General features: G+C 31.3%; 18 non-coding genes across 18 annotated transcripts; all 18 read left to right on the plus strand.

The window, feature by feature from the left end:
- Positions 1 to 939: 939 nt before the first annotated feature.
- Positions 940 to 1,021, plus strand: TRNAS-AGA (transfer RNA serine (anticodon AGA)). The gene has a single exon. It is a non-coding gene; the product is annotated as a tRNA-Ser (tRNA).
- Positions 1,022 to 2,320: 1,299 nt separating this feature from the next.
- TRNAS-AGA (transfer RNA serine (anticodon AGA)) lies at positions 2,321 to 2,402 on the plus strand. The gene has a single exon. It is a non-coding gene; the product is annotated as a tRNA-Ser (tRNA).
- Positions 2,403 to 3,490: 1,088 nt separating this feature from the next.
- TRNAY-GUA (transfer RNA tyrosine (anticodon GUA)) lies at positions 3,491 to 3,580 on the plus strand. Its single transcript is given in 2 exon segments — positions 3,491 to 3,527; positions 3,545 to 3,580. It is a non-coding gene; the product is annotated as a tRNA-Tyr (tRNA).
- A 169-nt stretch (positions 3,581 to 3,749) lies between these two features.
- Positions 3,750 to 3,831, plus strand: TRNAS-AGA (transfer RNA serine (anticodon AGA)). Its single transcript has one exon. It is a non-coding gene; the product is annotated as a tRNA-Ser (tRNA).
- Positions 3,832 to 5,130: 1,299 nt separating this feature from the next.
- TRNAS-AGA (transfer RNA serine (anticodon AGA)) lies at positions 5,131 to 5,212 on the plus strand. Its single transcript has one exon. It is a non-coding gene; the product is annotated as a tRNA-Ser (tRNA).
- A 1,299-nt stretch (positions 5,213 to 6,511) lies between these two features.
- On the plus strand, positions 6,512 to 6,593 carry TRNAS-AGA (transfer RNA serine (anticodon AGA)). The gene has a single exon. It is a non-coding gene; the product is annotated as a tRNA-Ser (tRNA).
- A 1,299-nt stretch (positions 6,594 to 7,892) lies between these two features.
- TRNAS-AGA (transfer RNA serine (anticodon AGA)) lies at positions 7,893 to 7,974 on the plus strand. The gene has a single exon. It is a non-coding gene; the product is annotated as a tRNA-Ser (tRNA).
- A 1,088-nt stretch (positions 7,975 to 9,062) lies between these two features.
- On the plus strand, positions 9,063 to 9,152 carry TRNAY-GUA (transfer RNA tyrosine (anticodon GUA)). Its single transcript is given in 2 exon segments — positions 9,063 to 9,099; positions 9,117 to 9,152. It is a non-coding gene; the product is annotated as a tRNA-Tyr (tRNA).
- Positions 9,153 to 9,321: 169 nt separating this feature from the next.
- Positions 9,322 to 9,403, plus strand: TRNAS-AGA (transfer RNA serine (anticodon AGA)). Its single transcript has one exon. It is a non-coding gene; the product is annotated as a tRNA-Ser (tRNA).
- Positions 9,404 to 10,702: 1,299 nt separating this feature from the next.
- Positions 10,703 to 10,784, plus strand: TRNAS-AGA (transfer RNA serine (anticodon AGA)). Its single transcript has one exon. It is a non-coding gene; the product is annotated as a tRNA-Ser (tRNA).
- Positions 10,785 to 11,872: 1,088 nt separating this feature from the next.
- Positions 11,873 to 11,962, plus strand: TRNAY-GUA (transfer RNA tyrosine (anticodon GUA)). Its single transcript is given in 2 exon segments — positions 11,873 to 11,909; positions 11,927 to 11,962. It is a non-coding gene; the product is annotated as a tRNA-Tyr (tRNA).
- Positions 11,963 to 12,131: 169 nt separating this feature from the next.
- TRNAS-AGA (transfer RNA serine (anticodon AGA)) lies at positions 12,132 to 12,213 on the plus strand. The gene has a single exon. It is a non-coding gene; the product is annotated as a tRNA-Ser (tRNA).
- Positions 12,214 to 13,301: 1,088 nt separating this feature from the next.
- On the plus strand, positions 13,302 to 13,391 carry TRNAY-GUA (transfer RNA tyrosine (anticodon GUA)). The gene is given in 2 exon segments: positions 13,302 to 13,338; positions 13,356 to 13,391. It is a non-coding gene; the product is annotated as a tRNA-Tyr (tRNA).
- Positions 13,392 to 13,560: 169 nt separating this feature from the next.
- TRNAS-AGA (transfer RNA serine (anticodon AGA)) lies at positions 13,561 to 13,642 on the plus strand. The gene has a single exon. It is a non-coding gene; the product is annotated as a tRNA-Ser (tRNA).
- A 1,088-nt stretch (positions 13,643 to 14,730) lies between these two features.
- TRNAY-GUA (transfer RNA tyrosine (anticodon GUA)) lies at positions 14,731 to 14,820 on the plus strand. Its single transcript is given in 2 exon segments — positions 14,731 to 14,767; positions 14,785 to 14,820. It is a non-coding gene; the product is annotated as a tRNA-Tyr (tRNA).
- A 169-nt stretch (positions 14,821 to 14,989) lies between these two features.
- Positions 14,990 to 15,071, plus strand: TRNAS-AGA (transfer RNA serine (anticodon AGA)). Its single transcript has one exon. It is a non-coding gene; the product is annotated as a tRNA-Ser (tRNA).
- Positions 15,072 to 17,544: 2,473 nt separating this feature from the next.
- Positions 17,545 to 17,634, plus strand: TRNAY-GUA (transfer RNA tyrosine (anticodon GUA)). Its single transcript is given in 2 exon segments — positions 17,545 to 17,581; positions 17,599 to 17,634. It is a non-coding gene; the product is annotated as a tRNA-Tyr (tRNA).
- Positions 17,635 to 17,803: 169 nt separating this feature from the next.
- Positions 17,804 to 17,885, plus strand: TRNAS-AGA (transfer RNA serine (anticodon AGA)). The gene has a single exon. It is a non-coding gene; the product is annotated as a tRNA-Ser (tRNA).
- The last annotated feature ends 127 nt before the right edge of the window (positions 17,886 to 18,012 follow it).

An 18,012-nucleotide genomic window follows, 5' to 3' on the forward strand; every position in this document is an offset into this window, starting at 1 on the left:
TGGTATATTTTTGATTATTTGATTTTAATTTACATAAAGAAATTAGCTTTCCATATTTTGGTTTGCTGCAAGATTATATTTGGGCTCCATTATTTCTTGAACAATTAAACAGTTAAAAAAACAATCTAAATTTGAAAAGTGAAAAAGTGTTGATGTTTTAAAGCTATATCTCGCAAAATATCAAATACATTTGGTAAATTAGAATGTGGAAAATTAAGCCCAATTGTTAGTAGATAAATCTGTTAATTTTTGAGTTCTAAGGTAGATACAATTTTGATATGGCATATTTTTGATTAGTTGATTTTAATTTAGATATGCAACGTAGCTTTTTCTATATTTTGATTTGCTGCAATATTATATTTGGGCCCCATTATTTCTTGAACAATTAAACACTTAAAAAAACAAGCTAAATTTGAAAAGTGAAAAAGTGTTGATATTTTAAAGTATCTCTAATCTTGATGTAAATGTGGCTACAGATGGAAGATCTATGAAAACTGCTTTCTAAACTAGCTGTTGCCAGATGATAGAAAAATAACAAATTTAAGTTAAACTTCTGGTGATATTTAGCAAATCATTAAACATGATTATTTGTGATGATTATGCAAAACAGGAATAAACATATAAATAACTTTTGTCTAGTTTAATTACTTTATTGGGTAAGTTTTAGATAGTGAAAGGTTTTACATGTCCACTCCATCAGATATAGTGCAGATGATTTCTATCTCTACAGTCCTCCGCTGGTAGAGCGGAGGACTGTAGAGAAGTTTGGTACAGCAATCCTTAGGTTGCTGGTTCAATTCCGGCTCGATGGAAACAATTTTTTTTTAATTTTCTTAGATGGCCATTTATGTAATTTTACACATTCTAAACCATGCAAACCATGCAAACCATAAACCCTTCTCCTAATTATGTTAAATTAAGCACTTTAGCACATGTGAGGTAGTTGTGGCCAAGTGGTAAAGGCGATGGACTAGAAATCCATTGGGGTCTCCCCACGTAGCTTCAAATCCTGCCAACTACGTGCAGATTGATGTTTTCTTTTTCTTCAAATTTTACCAAATCTTGCAGCTAGTGATGCTAAGAGTGAGAACAGGCATTAGTGCATCAAAATATTTGGGAGTCTGTTCTCTTTTTTATCATTCACAAATTTTATTCCATTCATTGAGCCTAAGCCCAGTCACTCTTAGCAGCCACACTGATTAGCTTTTATTGATTGGAAATGCATATTCAATGTCAACATTGAAAGAAATGTTTGTATATCTAGCAAAATATCAAAGACATTTGGCACACTAGAAGGTGCAAAATTAAGATCAATTGTTAGGAGATTAATCTGTTAATCTGTGAGTTTTAAGGTAGATACAAGACAAATTGTGTTTTGATATGGTATATTTTTGATTATTTGATTTTAATTTACATAAAGAAATTAGCTTTCCATATTTTGGTTTGCTGCAAGATTATATTTGGGCTCCATTATTTCTTGAACAATTAAACAGTTAAAAAAACAATCTAAATTTGAAAAGTGAAAAAGTGTTGATGTTTTAAAGCTATATCTCGCAAAATATCAAATACATTTGGTACATTAGAATGTGCAAAATTAAGCCCAATTGTTAGTAGATAAATCTGTTAATTTGTGAGGTCAAAGGTAGATACAATTTTGATATGGCATATTTTTGATTAGTTGATTTTAATTTAGATATGCAACGTAGCTTTTTCTATATTTTATTTTGCTGCAATATTATATTTGGGCCCAATTATTTCTTGAACAATTAAACACTTAAAAAAACAAGCTAAATTTGAAAAGTGAAAAAGTGTTGATATTTTAAAGTATCTCTAATCTTGATGTAAATGTGTCTACAGATGGAAGATCTATGAAAACTGCTTTCTAAACTAGCTGTTGCCAGATGATAGAAAAATAACAAATTTAAGTTAAACTTCTGGTGATATTTAGCAAATCATTAAACATGATTATTTGTGATGATTATGCAAAACAGGAATAAACATATAAATAACTTTTGTCTAGTTTAATTACTTTATTGGGTAAGTTTTAGATAGTGAAAAGTTTTACATGTCCACTCCATCAGATATAGTGCAGATGATTTCTATCTCTACAGTCCTCCGCTGGTAGAGCGGAGGACTGTAGAGAAGTTTGGTACAGCAATCCTTAGGTTGCTGGTTCAATTCCGGCTCGATGGAAACAATTTTTTTTTCATTTTCTTAGATGGCCATTTATGTAATTTTACACATTCTAAACCATGCAAACCATGCAAAACATAAACCCTTCTCCTAATTATGTTAAATTAAGCACTTTAGCACATGTGAGGTAGTTGTGGCCAAGTGGTAAAGGCGATGGACTAGAAATCCATTGGGGTCTCCCCACGTAGCTTCAAATCCTGCCAACTATGTGCAGATTGATGTTTTCTTTTTCTTCAAATTTTACCAAATCTTGCAGCTAGTGATGCTAAGAGTGAGAACAGGCATTAGTGCATCAAAATATTTGGGAGTCTGTTCTCTTTTTTATCATTCACAAATTTTCTTCCATTCATTGAGCCTAAGCCCAGTCACTCTTAGCAGCCACACTGATTAGCTTTTATTGATTGGAAATGCATATTCAATGTCAACATTGTAAGAAATGTTTGTATATCTAGCAAAATATCAAAGACATTTGGCACACTAGAAGGTGCAAAATTAAGATCAATTGTTAGGAGATTAATCTGTTAATCTGTGAGTTTTAAGGTAGATACAAGACAAATTGTGTTTTGATATGGTATATTTTTGATTATTTGATTTTAATTTACATAAAGAAATTAGCTTTCCATATTTTGGTTTGCTACAAGATTATATTTGGGCTCCTTTATTTCTTGAACAATTAAACAGTTAAAAAAACAAGCTAAATTTGAAAAGTGAAAAAGTGTTGATGTTTTAAAGCTATATCTAGCAAAATATCAAATACATTTGGTACATTAGAATGTGCAACATTAAGCCCAATTGTTAGTAGATAAATCTGTTAATTTGTGAGTTCAAAGGTAGATACAATTTTGATATGGCAGATTTTTGATTAGTTGATTTTAATTTAGATATGCAACGTAGCTTTTTCTATATTTTATTTTGCTGCAATATTATATTTGGGCCCAATTATTTCTTGAACAATTAAAAACTTAAAAAAACAAGCTAAATTTGAAAAGTGAAAAAGTGTTGATATTTTAAAGTATCTCTAATCTTGATGTAAATGTGTCTACAGATGGAAGATCTATGAAAACTGCTTTCTAAACTAGCTGTTGCCAGATGATAGAAAAATAACAAATTTAAGTTAAACTTCTGGTGATATTTAGCAAATCATTAAACATGATTATTTGTGATGATTATGCAAAACAGGAATAAACATATAAATAACTTTTGTCTAGTTTATTTACTTTATTGGGTAAGTTTTAGATAGTGAAAGGTTTTACATGTCCTCTCCATCAGATATAATGCAGATGATATCTATAGGGAACCTTTGATAGCTCAGCTGTTAGAGCGGAGGACTGTAGAGGAGTTTGGTACAGCAATCCTTAGGTTGCTGGTTCAATTCCGGCTCAAAGGAAACAGCAATCCTTAGGTTGCTGGTTCAATTCCAGCTTGAAGGAAACAATTTTTTTTAATTATCTTAGATGGCCATTTATGTAATTTTACACATTCTAAACCATGCAAACCATGCAAAACATAAACCCTTCTCCTAATTATGTTAAAATAAACACTTTAGCACATGTGAGGTAGTTGTGGCCGAGTGATTAAGGCGATGGACTAGAAATCCATTGGGGTCTCCCCACGTAGCTTCAAACCCTGCCAACTACGTGCAGATTTATGTTTTCTTTTTCTTCAAATTTTACCAAATCTTGCAGCTAGTGATGCTAAGAGTGAGAACAGGCATTAGTGCATCAAAATATTTGGGAGTCTGTTCTCTTTTTTATCATTCACAAATTTTCTTCCATTCATTGAGCCTAAGCCCAGTCACTCTTAGCAGCCACACTGATTAGCTTTTATTGATTGGAAATGCATATTCAATGTCAACATTGTAAGAAATGTTTGTATATCTAGCAAAATATCAAAGACATTTGGCACACTAGAAGGTGCAAAATTAAGATCAATTGTTAGGAGATTAATCTGTTAATCTGTGAGTTTTAAGGTAGATACAAGACAAATTGTGTTTTGATATGGTATATTTTTGATTAGTTGATTTTAATTTACATAAAGAAATTAGCTTTCCATATTTTGGTTTGCTACAAGATTATATTTGGGCTCCATTATTTCTTGAACAATTAAACAGTTAAAAAAACAAGCTAAATTTGAAAAGTGAAAAAGTGTTGATGTTTTAAAGCTATATCTAGCAAAATATCAAATACATTTGGTACATTAGAATGTGCAAAATTAAGCCCAATTGTTAGTAGATAAATCTGTTAATTTGTGAGTTCTAAGGTAGATACAATTTTGATATGGCATATTTTTGATTAGTTGATTTTAATTTACATATGCAACGTAGCTTTTTCTATATTTTGTTTTGCTGCAATATTATATTTGGGCCCCATTATTTCTTGAACAATTAAACACTTAAAAAAACAAGCTAAATTTGAAAAGTGAAAAAGTGTTGATATTTTAAAGTATCTCTAATCTTGATGTAAATGTGGATACAGATGGAAGATCTATGAAAACTGCTTTCTAAACTAGCTGTTGCCAGATGATAGAAAAATAACAAATTTAAGTTAAACTTCTGGTGATATTTAGCAAATCATTAAACATGATTATTTGTGATGATTATGCAAAACAGGAATAAACATATAAATAACTTTTGTCTAGTTTAATTACTTTATTGGGTAAGTTTTAGATAGTGAAAGGTTTTACATGTCCACTCCATCAGATATAGTGCAGATGATTTCTATCTCTACAGTCCTCCGCTGGTAGAGCGGAGGACTGTAGAGAAGTTTGGTACAGCAATCCTTAGGTTGCTGGTTCAATTCCGGCTCGATGGAAACAATTTTTTTTTCATTTTCTTAGATGGCCATTTATGTAATTTTACACATTCTAAACCATGCAAACCATGCAAACCATAAACCCTTCTCCTAATTATGTTAAATTAAGCACTTTAGCACATGTGAGGTAGTTGTGGCCAAGTGGTAAAGGCGATGGACTAGAAATCCATTGGGGTCTCCCCACGTAGCTTCAAATCCTGCCAACTACGTGCAGATTGATGTTTTCTTTTTCTTCAAATTTTACCAAATCTTGCAGCTAGTGATGCTAAGAGTGAGAACAGGCATTAGTGCATCAAAATATTTGGGAGTCTGTTCTCTTTTTTATCATTCACACATTTTCTTCCATTCATTGAGCCTAAGCCCAGTCACTCTTAGCAGCCACACTGATTAGCTTTTATTGATTGGAAATGCATATTCAATGTCAACATTGAAAGAAATGTTTGTATATCTAGCAAAATATCAAAGACATTTGGCACACTAGAAGGTGCAAAATTAAGATCAATTGTTAGGAGATTAATCTGTTAATCTGTGAGTTTTAAGGTAGATACAAGACAAATTGTGTTTTGATATGGTATATTTTTGATTATTTGATTTTAATTTACATAAAGAAATTAGCTTTCCATATTTTGGTTTGCTGCAAGATTATATTTGGGCTCCATTATTTCTTGAACAATTAAACAGTTAAAAAAACAATCTAAATTTGAAAAGTGAAAAAGTGTTGATGTTTTAAAGCTATATCTCGCAAAATATCAAATACATTTGGTAAATTAGAATGTGGAAAATTAAGCCCAATTGTTAGTAGATAAATCTGTTAATTTTTGAGTTCTAAGGTAGATACAATTTTGATATGGCATATTTTTGATTAGTTGATTTTAATTTAGATATGCAACGTAGCTTTTTCTATATTTTGATTTGCTGCAATATTATATTTGGGCCCCATTATTTCTTGAACAATTAAACACTTAAAAAAACAAGCTAAATTTGAAAAGTGAAAAAGTGTTGATATTTTAAAGTATCTCTAATCTTGATGTAAATGTGGCTACAGATGGAAGATCTATGAAAACTGCTTTCTAAACTAGCTGTTGCCAGATGATAGAAAAATAACAAATTTAAGTTAAACTTCTGGTGATATTTAGCAAATCATTAAACATGATTATTTGTGATGATTATGCAAAACAGGAATAAACATATAAATAACTTTTGTCTAGTTTAATTACTTTATTGGGTAAGTTTTAGATAGTGAAAGGTTTTACATGTCCACTCCATCAGATATAGTGCAGATGATTTCTATCTCTACAGTCCTCCGCTGGTAGAGCGGAGGACTGTAGAGAAGTTTGGTACAGCAATCCTTAGGTTGCTGGTTCAATTCCGGCTCGATGGAAACAATTTTTTTTTAATTTTCTTAGATGGCCATTTATGTAATTTTACACATTCTAAACCATGCAAACCATGCAAACCATAAACCCTTCTCCTAATTATGTTAAATTAAGCACTTTAGCACATGTGAGGTAGTTGTGGCCAAGTGGTAAAGGCGATGGACTAGAAATCCATTGGGGTCTCCCCACGTAGCTTCAAATCCTGCCAACTACGTGCAGATTGATGTTTTCTTTTTCTTCAAATTTTACCAAATCTTGCAGCTAGTGATGCTAAGAGTGAGAACAGGCATTAGTGCATCAAAATATTTGGGAGTCTGTTCTCTTTTTTATCATTCACAAATTTTATTCCATTCATTGAGCCTAAGCCCAGTCACTCTTAGCAGCCACACTGATTAGCTTTTATTGATTGGAAATGCATATTCAATGTCAACATTGAAAGAAATGTTTGTATATCTAGCAAAATATCAAAGACATTTGGCACACTAGAAGGTGCAAAATTAAGATCAATTGTTAGGAGATTAATCTGTTAATCTGTGAGTTTTAAGGTAGATACAAGACAAATTGTGTTTTGATATGGTATATTTTTGATTATTTGATTTTAATTTACATAAAGAAATTAGCTTTCCATATTTTGGTTTGCTGCAAGATTATATTTGGGCTCCATTATTTCTTGAACAATTAAACAGTTAAAAAAACAATCTAAATTTGAAAAGTGAAAAAGTGTTGATGTTTTAAAGCTATATCTCGCAAAATATCAAATACATTTGGTACATTAGAATGTGCAAAATTAAGCCCAATTGTTAGTAGATAAATCTGTTAATTTGTGAGGTCAAAGGTAGATACAATTTTGATATGGCATATTTTTGATTAGTTGATTTTAATTTAGATATGCAACGTAGCTTTTTCTATATTTTATTTTGCTGCAATATTATATTTGGGCCCAATTATTTCTTGAACAATTAAACACTTAAAAAAACAAGCTAAATTTGAAAAGTGAAAAAGTGTTGATATTTTAAAGTATCTCTAATCTTGATGTAAATGTGTCTACAGATGGAAGATCTATGAAAACTGCTTTCTAAACTAGCTGTTGCCAGATGATAGAAAAATAACAAATTTAAGTTAAACTTCTGGTGATATTTAGCAAATCATTAAACATGATTATTTGTGATGATTATGCAAAACAGGAATAAACATATAAATAACTTTTGTCTAGTTTAATTACTTTATTGGGTAAGTTTTAGATAGTGAAAAGTTTTACATGTCCACTCCATCAGATATAGTGCAGATGATTTCTATCTCTACAGTCCTCCGCTGGTAGAGCGGAGGACTGTAGAGAAGTTTGGTACAGCAATCCTTAGGTTGCTGGTTCAATTCCGGCTCGATGGAAACAATTTTTTTTTCATTTTCTTAGATGGCCATTTATGTAATTTTACACATTCTAAACCATGCAAACCATGCAAAACATAAACCCTTCTCCTAATTATGTTAAATTAAGCACTTTAGCACATGTGAGGTAGTTGTGGCCAAGTGGTAAAGGCGATGGACTAGAAATCCATTGGGGTCTCCCCACGTAGCTTCAAATCCTGCCAACTATGTGCAGATTGATGTTTTCTTTTTCTTCAAATTTTACCAAATCTTGCAGCTAGTGATGCTAAGAGTGAGAACAGGCATTAGTGCATCAAAATATTTGGGAGTCTGTTCTCTTTTTTATCATTCACAAATTTTCTTCCATTCATTGAGCCTAAGCCCAGTCACTCTTAGCAGCCACACTGATTAGCTTTTATTGATTGGAAATGCATATTCAATGTCAACATTGTAAGAAATGTTTGTATATCTAGCAAAATATCAAAGACATTTGGCACACTAGAAGGTGCAAAATTAAGATCAATTGTTAGGAGATTAATCTGTTAATCTGTGAGTTTTAAGGTAGATACAAGACAAATTGTGTTTTGATATGGTATATTTTTGATTATTTGATTTTAATTTACATAAAGAAATTAGCTTTCCATATTTTGGTTTGCTACAAGATTATATTTGGGCTCCTTTATTTCTTGAACAATTAAACAGTTAAAAAAAAAAGCTAAATTTGAAAAGTGAAAAAGTGTTGATGTTTTAAAGCTATATCTAGCAAAATATCAAATACATTTGGTACATTAGAATGTGCAAAATTAAGCCCAATTGTTAGTAGATAAATCTGTTAATTTGTGAGTTCAAAGGTAGATACAATTTTGATATGGCAGATTTTTGATTAGTTGATTTTAATTTAGATATGCAACGTAGCTTTTTCTATATTTTATTTTGCTGCAATATTATATTTGGGCCCAATTATTTCTTGAACAATTAAAAACTTAAAAAAACAAGCTAAATTTGAAAAGTGAAAAAGTGTTGATATTTTAAAGTATCTCTAATCTTGATGTAAATGTGTCTACAGATGGAAGATCTATGAAAACTGCTTTCTAAACTAGCTGTTGCCAGATGATAGAAAAATAACAAATTTAAGTTAAACTTCTGGTGATATTTAGCAAATCATTAAACATGATTATTTGTGATGATTATGCAAAACAGGAATAAACATATAAATAACTTTTGTCTAGTTTATTTACTTTATTGGGTAAGTTTTAGATAGTGAAAGGTTTTACATGTCCTCTCCATCAGATATAATGCAGATGATATCTATAGGGAACCTTTGATAGCTCAGCTGTTAGAGCGGAGGACTGTAGAGGAGTTTGGTACAGCAATCCTTAGGTTGCTGGTTCAATTCCGGCTCAAAGGAAACAGCAATCCTTAGGTTGCTGGTTCAATTCCAGCTTGAAGGAAACAATTTTTTTTAATTATCTTAGATGGCCATTTATGTAATTTTACACATTCTAAACCATGCAAACCATGCAAAACATAAACCCTTCTCCTAATTATGTTAAAATAAACACTTTAGCACATGTGAGGTAGTTGTGGCCGAGTGATTAAGGCGATGGACTAGAAATCCATTGGGGTCTCCCCACGTAGCTTCAAACCCTGCCAACTACGTGCAGATTTATGTTTTCTTTTTCTTCAAATTTTACCAAATCTTGCAGCTAGTGATGCTAAGAGTGAGAACAGGCATTAGTGCATCAAAATATTTGGGAGTCTGTTCTCTTTTTTATCATTCACAAATTTTCTTCCATTCATTGAGCCTAAGCCCAGTCACTCTTAGCAGCCACACTGATTAGCTTTTATTGATTGGAAATGCATATTCAATGTCAACATTGTAAGAAATGTTTGTATATCTAGCAAAATATCAAAGACATTTGGCACACTAGAAGGTGCAAAATTAAGATCAATTGTTAGGAGATTAATCTGTTAATCTGTGAGTTTTAAGGTAGATACAAGACAAATTGTGTTTTGATATGGTATATTTTTGATTAGTTGATTTTAATTTACATAAAGAAATTAGCTTTCCATATTTTGGTTTGCTACAAGATTATATTTGGGCTCCATTATTTCTTGAACAATTAAACAGTTAAAAAAACAAGCTAAATTTGAAAAGTGAAAAAGTGTTGATGTTTTAAAGCTATATCTAGCAAAATATCAAATACATTTGGTACATTAGAATGTGCAAAATTAAGCCCAATTGTTAGTAGATAAATCTGTTAATTTGTGAGTTCTAAGGTAGATACAATTTTGATATGGCATATTTTTGATTAGTTGATTTTAATTTACATATGCAACGTAGCTTTTTCTATATTTTGTTTTGCTGCAATATTATATTTGGGCCCCATTATTTCTTGAACAATTAAACACTTAAAAAAACAAGCTAAATTTGAAAAGTGAAAAAGTGTTGATATTTTAAAGTATCTCTAATCTTGATGTAAATGTGGATACAGATGGAAGATCTATGAAAACTGCTTTCTAAACTAGCTGTTGCCAGATGATAGAAAAATAACAAATTTAAGTTAAACTTCTGGTGATATTTAGCAAATCATTAAACATGATTATTTGTGATGATTATGCAAAACAGGAATAAACATATAAATAACTTTTGTCTAGTTTAATTACTTTATTGGGTAAGTTTTAGATAGTGAAAAGTTTTACATGTCCACTCCATCAGATATAGTGCAGATGATTTCTATCTCTACAGTCCTCCGCTGGTAGAGCGGAGGACTGTAGAGAAGTTTGGTACAGCAATCCTTAGGTTGCTGGTTCAATTCCGGCTCGATGGAAACAATTTTTTTTTCATTTTCTTAGATGGCCATTTATGTAATTTTACACATTCTAAACCATGCAAACCATGCAAAACATAAACCCTTCTCCTAATTATGTTAAATTAAGCACTTTAGCACATGTGAGGTAGTTGTGGCCAAGTGGTAAAGGCGATGGACTAGAAATCCATTGGGGTCTCCCCACGTAGCTTCAAATCCTGCCAACTATGTGCAGATTGATGTTTTCTTTTTCTTCAAATTTTACCAAATCTTGCAGCTAGTGATGCTAAGAGTGAGAACAGGCATTAGTGCATCAAAATATTTGGGAGTCTGTTCTCTTTTTTATCATTCACAAATTTTCTTCCATTCATTGAGCCTAAGCCCAGTCACTCTTAGCAGCCACACTGATTAGCTTTTATTGATTGGAAATGCATATTCAATGTCAACATTGTAAGAAATGTTTGTATATCTAGCAAAATATCAAAGACATTTGGCACACTAGAAGGTGCAAAATTAAGATCAATTGTTAGGAGATTAATCTGTTAATCTGTGAGTTTTAAGGTAGATACAAGACAAATTGTGTTTTGATATGGTATATTTTTGATTATTTGATTTTAATTTACATAAAGAAATTAGCTTTCCATATTTTGGTTTGCTACAAGATTATATTTGGGCTCCTTTATTTCTTGAACAATTAAACAGTTAAAAAAACAAGCTAAATTTGAAAAGTGAAAAAGTGTTGATGTTTTAAAGCTATATCTAGCAAAATATCAAATACATTTGGTACATTAGAATGTGCAAAATTAAGCCCAATTGTTAGTAGATAAATCTGTTAATTTGTGAGTTCAAAGGTAGATACAATTTTGATATGGCAGATTTTTGATTAGTTGATTTTAATTTAGATATGCAACGTAGCTTTTTCTATATTTTATTTTGCTGCAATATTATATTTGGGCCCAATTATTTCTTGAACAATTAAAAACTTAAAAAAACAAGCTAAATTTGAAAAGTGAAAAAGTGTTGATATTTTAAAGTATCTCTAATCTTGATGTAAATGTGTCTACAGATGGAAGATCTATGAAAACTGCTTTCTAAACTAGCTGTTGCCAGATGATAGAAAAATAACAAATTTAAGTTAAACTTCTGGTGATATTTAGCAAATCATTAAACATGATTATTTGTGATGATTATGCAAAACAGGAATAAACATATAAATAACTTTTGTCTAGTTTATTTACTTTATTGGGTAAGTTTTAGATAGTGAAAGGTTTTACATGTCCTCTCCATCAGATATAATGCAGATGATATCTATAGGGAACCTTTGATAGCTCAGCTGTTAGAGCGGAGGACTGTAGAGGAGTTTGGTACAGCAATCCTTAGGTTGCTGGTTCAATTCCGGCTCAAAGGAAACAGCAATCCTTAGGTTGCTGGTTCAATTCCAGCTTGAAGGAAACAATTTTTTTTAATTATCTTAGATGGCCATTTATGTAATTTTACACATTCTAAACCATGCAAACCATGCAAAACATAAACCCTTCTCCTAATTATGTTAAAATAAACACTTTAGCACATGTGAGGTAGTTGTGGCCGAGTGATTAAGGTGATGGACTAGAAATCCATTGGGGTCTCCCCACGTAGCTTCAAACCCTGCCAACTACGTGCAGATTTATGTTTTCTTTTTCTTCAAATTTTACCAAATCTTGCAGCTAGTGATGCTAAGAGTGAGAACAGGCATTAGTGCATCAAAATATTTGGGAGTCTGTTCTCTTTTTTATCATTCACAAATTTTCTTCCATTCATTGAGCCTAAGCCCAGTCACTCTTAGCAGCCACACTGATTAGCTTTTATTGATTGGAAATGCATATTCAATGTCAACATTGTAAGAAATGTTTGTATATCTAGCAAAATATCAAAGACATTTGGCACACTAGAAGGTGCAAAATTAAGATCAATTGTTAGGAGATTAATCTGTTAATCTGTGAGTTTTAAGGTAGATACAAGACAAATTGTGTTTTGATATGGTATATTTTTGATTAGTTGATTTTAATTTACATAAAGAAATTAGCTTTCCATATTTTGGTTTGCTACAAGATTATATTTGGGCTCCATTATTTCTTGAACAATTAAACAGTTAAAAAAACAAGCTAAATTTGAAAAGTGAAAAAGTGTTGATGTTTTAAAGCTATATCTAGCAAAATATCAAATACATTTGGTACATTAGAATGTGCAAAATTAAGCCCAATTGTTAGTAGATAAATCTGTTAATTTGTGAGTTCTAAGGTAGATACAATTTTGATATGGCATATTTTTGATTAGTTGATTTTAATTTACATATGCAACGTAGCTTTTTCTATATTTTGTTTTGCTGCAATATTATATTTGGGCCCCATTATTTCTTGAACAATTAAAAACTTAAAAAAACAAGCTAAATTTGAAAAGTGAAAAAGTGTTGATATTTTAAAGTATCTCTAATCTTGATGTAAATGTGTCTACAGATGGAAGATCTATGAAAACTGCTTTCTAAACTAGCTGTTGCCAGATGATAGAAAAATAACAAATTTAAGTTAAACTTCTGGTGATATTTAGCAAATCATTAAACATGATTATTTGTGATGATTATGCAAAACAGGAATAAACATATAAATAACTTTTGTCTAGTTTATTTACTTTATTGGGTAAGTTTTAGATAGTGAAAGGTTTTACATGTCCTCTCCATCAGATATAATGCAGATGATATCTATAGGGAACCTTTGATAGCTCAGCTGTTAGAGCGGAGGACTGTAGAGGAGTTTGGTACAGCAATCCTTAGGTTGCTGGTTCAATTCCGGCTCAAAGGAAACAGCAATCCTTAGGTTGCTGGTTCAATTCCAGCTTGAAGGAAACAATTTTTTTTAATTATCTTAGATGGCCATTTATGTAATTTTACACATTCTAAACCATGCAAACCATGCAAAACATAAACCCTTCTCCTAATTATGTTAAAATAAACACTTTAGCACATGTGAGGTAGTTGTGGCCGAGTGATTAAGGCGATGGACTAGAAATCCATTGGGGTCTCCCCACGTAGCTTCAAACCCTGCCAACTACGTGCAGATTTATGTTTTCTTTTTCTTCAAATTTTACCAAATCTTGCAGCTAGTGATGCTAAGAGTGAGAACAGGCATTAGTGCATCAAAATATTTGGGAGTCTGTTCTCTTTTTTATCATTCACAAATTTTCTTCCATTCATTGAGCCTAAGCCCAGTCACTCTTAGCAGCCACACTGATTAGCTTTTATTGATTGGAAATGCATATTCAATGTCAACATTGTAAGAAATGTTTGTATATCTAGCAAAATATCAAAGACATTTGGCACACTAGAAGGTGCAAAATTAAGATCAATTGTTAGGAGATTAATCTGTTAATCTGTGAGTTTTAAGGTAGATACAAGACAAATTGTGTTTTGATATGGTATATTTTTGATTAGTTGATTTTAATTTACATAAAGAAATTAGCTTTCCATATTTTGGTTTGCTACAAGATTATATTTGGGCTCCATTATTTCTTGAACAATTAAACAGTTAAAAAAACAAGCTAAATTTGAAAAGTGAAAAAGTGTTGATGTTTTAAAGCTATATCTAGCAAAATATCAAATACATTTGGTACATTAGAATGTGCAAAATTAAGCCCAATTGTTAGTAGATAAATCTGTTAATTTGTGAGTTCTAAGGTAGATACAATTTTGATATGGCATATTTTTGATTAGTTGATTTTAATTTACATATGCAACGTAGCTTTTTCTATATTTTGTTTTGCTGCAATATTATATTTGGGCCCCATTATTTCTTGAACAATTAAAAACTTAAAAAAACAAGCTAAATTTGAAAAGTGAAAAAGTGTTGATATTTTAAAGTATCTCTAATCTTGATGTAAATGTGTCTACAGATGGAAGATCTATGAAAACTGCTTTCTAAACTAGCTGTTGCCAGATGATAGAAAAATAACAAATTTAAGTTAAACTTCTGGTGATATTTAGCAAATCATTAAACATGATTATTTGTGATGATTATGCAAAACAGGAATAAACATATAAATAACTTTTGTCTAGTTTATTTACTTTATTGGGTAAGTTTTAGATAGTGAAAGGTTTTACATGTCCTCTCCATCAGATATAATGCAGATGATATCTATAGGGAACCTTTGATAGCTCAGCTGTTAGAGCGGAGGACTGTAGAGGAGTTTGGTACAGCAATCCTTAGGTTGCTGGTTCAATTCCGGCTCAAAGGAAACAGCAATCCTTAGGTTGCTGGTTCAATTCCAGCTTGAAGGAAACAATTTTTTTTAATTATCTTAGATGGCCATTTATGTAATTTTACACATTCTAAACCATGCAAACCATGCAAAACATAAACCCTTCTCCTAATTATGTTAAAATAAACACTTTAGCACATGTGAGGTAGTTGTGGCCGAGTGATTAAGGCGATGGACTAGAAATCCATTGGGGTCTCCCCACGTAGCTTCAAACCCTGCCAACTACGTGCAGATTTATGTTTTCTTTTTCTTCAAATTTTACCAAATCTTGCAGCTAGTGATGCTAAGAGTGAGAACAGGCATTAGTGCATCAAAATATTTGGGAGTCTGTTCTCTTTTTTATCATTCACAAATTTTCTTCCATTCATTGAGCCTAAGCCCAGTCACTCTTAGCAGCCACACTGATTAGCTTTTATTGATTGGAAATGCATATTCAATGTCAACATTGTAAGAAATGTTTGTATATCTAGCAAAATATCAAAGACATTTGGCACACTAGAAGGTGCAAAATTAAGATCAATTGTTAGGAGATTAATCTGTTAATCTGTGAGTTTTAAGGTAGATACAAGACAAATTGTGTTTTGATATGGTATATTTTTGATTAGTTGATTTTAATTTACATAAAGAAATTAGCTTTCCATATTTTGGTTTGCTACAAGATTATATTTGGGCTCCATTATTTCTTGAACAATTAAACAGTTAAAAAAACAAGCTAAATTTGAAAAGTGAAAAAGTGTTGATGTTTTAAAGCTATATCTAGCAAAATATCAAATACATTTGGTACATTAGAATGTGCAAAATTAAGCCCAATTGTTAGTAGATAAATCTGTTAATTTGTGAGTTCTAAGGTAGATACAATTTTGATATGGCATATTTTTGATTAGTTGATTTTAATTTACATATGCAACGTAGCTTTTTCTATATTTTGTTTTGCTGCAATATTATATTTGGGCCCCATTATTTCTTGAACAATTAAACACTTAAAAAAACAAGCTAAATTTGAAAAGTGAAAAAGTGTTGATATTTTAATGTATCTCTAATCTTGATGTAAATGTGGATACAGATGGAAGATCTATGAAAACTGCTTTCTAAACTAGCTGTTGCCAGATGATAGAAAAATAACAAATTTAAGTTAAACTTCTGGTGATATTTAGCAAATCATTAAACATGATTATTTGTGATGATTATGCAAAACAGGAATAAACATATAAATAACTTTTGTCTAGTTTAATTATTTTATTGGGTAAGTTTTAGATAGTGAAAGGTTTTACATGTCCACTCCATCAGATATAGTGCAGATGATTTCTATAGGGAACCTTCGATAGCTCAGCTGGTAGAGCGGAGGACTGTAGAGGAGTTTGGTACAGCAAACCTTAAGTCGCTGGTTCAATTCCAGCTCAAAGGATCAATTTTTTTTAATTATTTTAGATGGCCATTTATGTAATTTTACACATTCTAAACCATGCAAACCATGCAAAACATAAACCCTTCTCCTAATTATGTTAAAATAAACACTTTAGCACATGTGAGGTAGTTTTGGTCGAGTGGTTAAGGCGATGGACTAGAAATCCATTGGGGTCTCCCCACGTAGCTTCAAACCCTGCCAACTACGTGCAGATTTATGTTTTCTTTTTCTTCAAATTTTACCAAATCTTGCAGCTAGTGATGCTAAGAGTGAGAACAGGCATTAGTGCATCAAAATATTTGGGAGTCTGTTCTCTTTTTTATCATTCACACATTTTCTTCCATTCATTGAGCCTAAGCCCAGTCACTCTTAGCAGCCACACTGATTAGCTTTTATTGATTGGAAATGCATATTCAATGTCAACATTGAAAGAAATGTTTGTATATCTAGCAAAATATCAAAGACATTTGGCACACTAGAAGGTGCAAAATTAACATCAATTGCTAGGAGATTAATCTGTTAATCTGTGAGTTCTAAGGTAGATACAAGACAAATTGTGTTTTGATATGGCATATTTTTGATTAGTTGATTTTAATTTACATAAAGAAATAAGCTTTCCATATTTTGGTTTGCTGCAAGATTATATTTGGGCTCCATTATTTCTTGAACAATTAGACAGTTAAAAAAACAAGCTAAATTTGAAAAGTGAAAAAGTGTTGATGTTTTAAAGCTATATCTAGCAAAATATCAAATACATTTGGTACATTAGAATGTGCAAAATTAAGCCCAATTGTTAGTAGATAAATCTGTTAATTTGTGAGTTCAAAGGTAGATACAATTTTGATATGGCAGATTTTTGATTAGTTGATTTTAATTTAGATATGCAACGTAGCTTTTTCTATATTTTATTTTGCTGCAATATTATATTTGGGCCCAATTATTTCTTGAACAATTAAAAACTTAAAAATACAAGCTAAATTTGAAAAGTGAAAAAGTGTTGATATTTTAAAGTATCTCTAATCTTGATGTAAATGTGTCTACAGATGGAAGATCTATGAAAACTGCTTTCTAAACTAGCTGTTGCCAGATGATAGAAAAATAACAAATTTAAGTTAAACTTCTGGTGATATTTAGCAAATCATTAAACATGATTATTTGTGATGATTATGCAAAACAGGAATAAACATATAAATAACTTTTGTCTAGTTTAATTACTTTATTGGGTAAGTTTTAGATAGTGAAAGGTTTTACATGTCCTCTCCATCAGATATAGTGCAGATGATATCTATAGGGAACCTTTGATAGCTCAGCTGTTAGAGCGGAGGACTGTAGAGGAGTTTGGTACAGCAATCCTTAGGTTGCTGGTTCAATTCCAGCTCAAAGGAAACAGCAATCCTTAGGTTGCTGGTTCAATATCGGCTTGAAGGAAACAATTTTTTTTAATTATCTTAGATGGCCATTTATGTAATTTTACACATTCTAAACCATGCAAACCATGCAAAACATAAACCCTTCTCCTAATTATGTTAAAATAAACACTTTAGCACATGTGAGGTAGTTGTGGCCGAGTGATTAAGGCGATGGACTAGAAATCCATTGGGGTCTCCCCACGTAGCTTCAAACCCTGCCAACTACGTGCAGATTTATGTTTTCTTTTTCTTCAAATTTTACCAAATCTTGCAGCTAGTGATGCTAAGAGTGAGAACAGGCATTAGTGCATCAAAATATTTGGGAGTCTGTTCTCTTTTTTATCATTCACACAT

The sequence above is a fragment of the Taudactylus pleione genome, unplaced genomic scaffold (assembly GCF_031769625.1).
Source record: "Taudactylus pleione unplaced genomic scaffold, aTauple2 ptg000050l, whole genome shotgun sequence".
Taxonomy (NCBI): domain Eukaryota; kingdom Metazoa; phylum Chordata; class Amphibia; order Anura; family Myobatrachidae; genus Taudactylus; species Taudactylus pleione.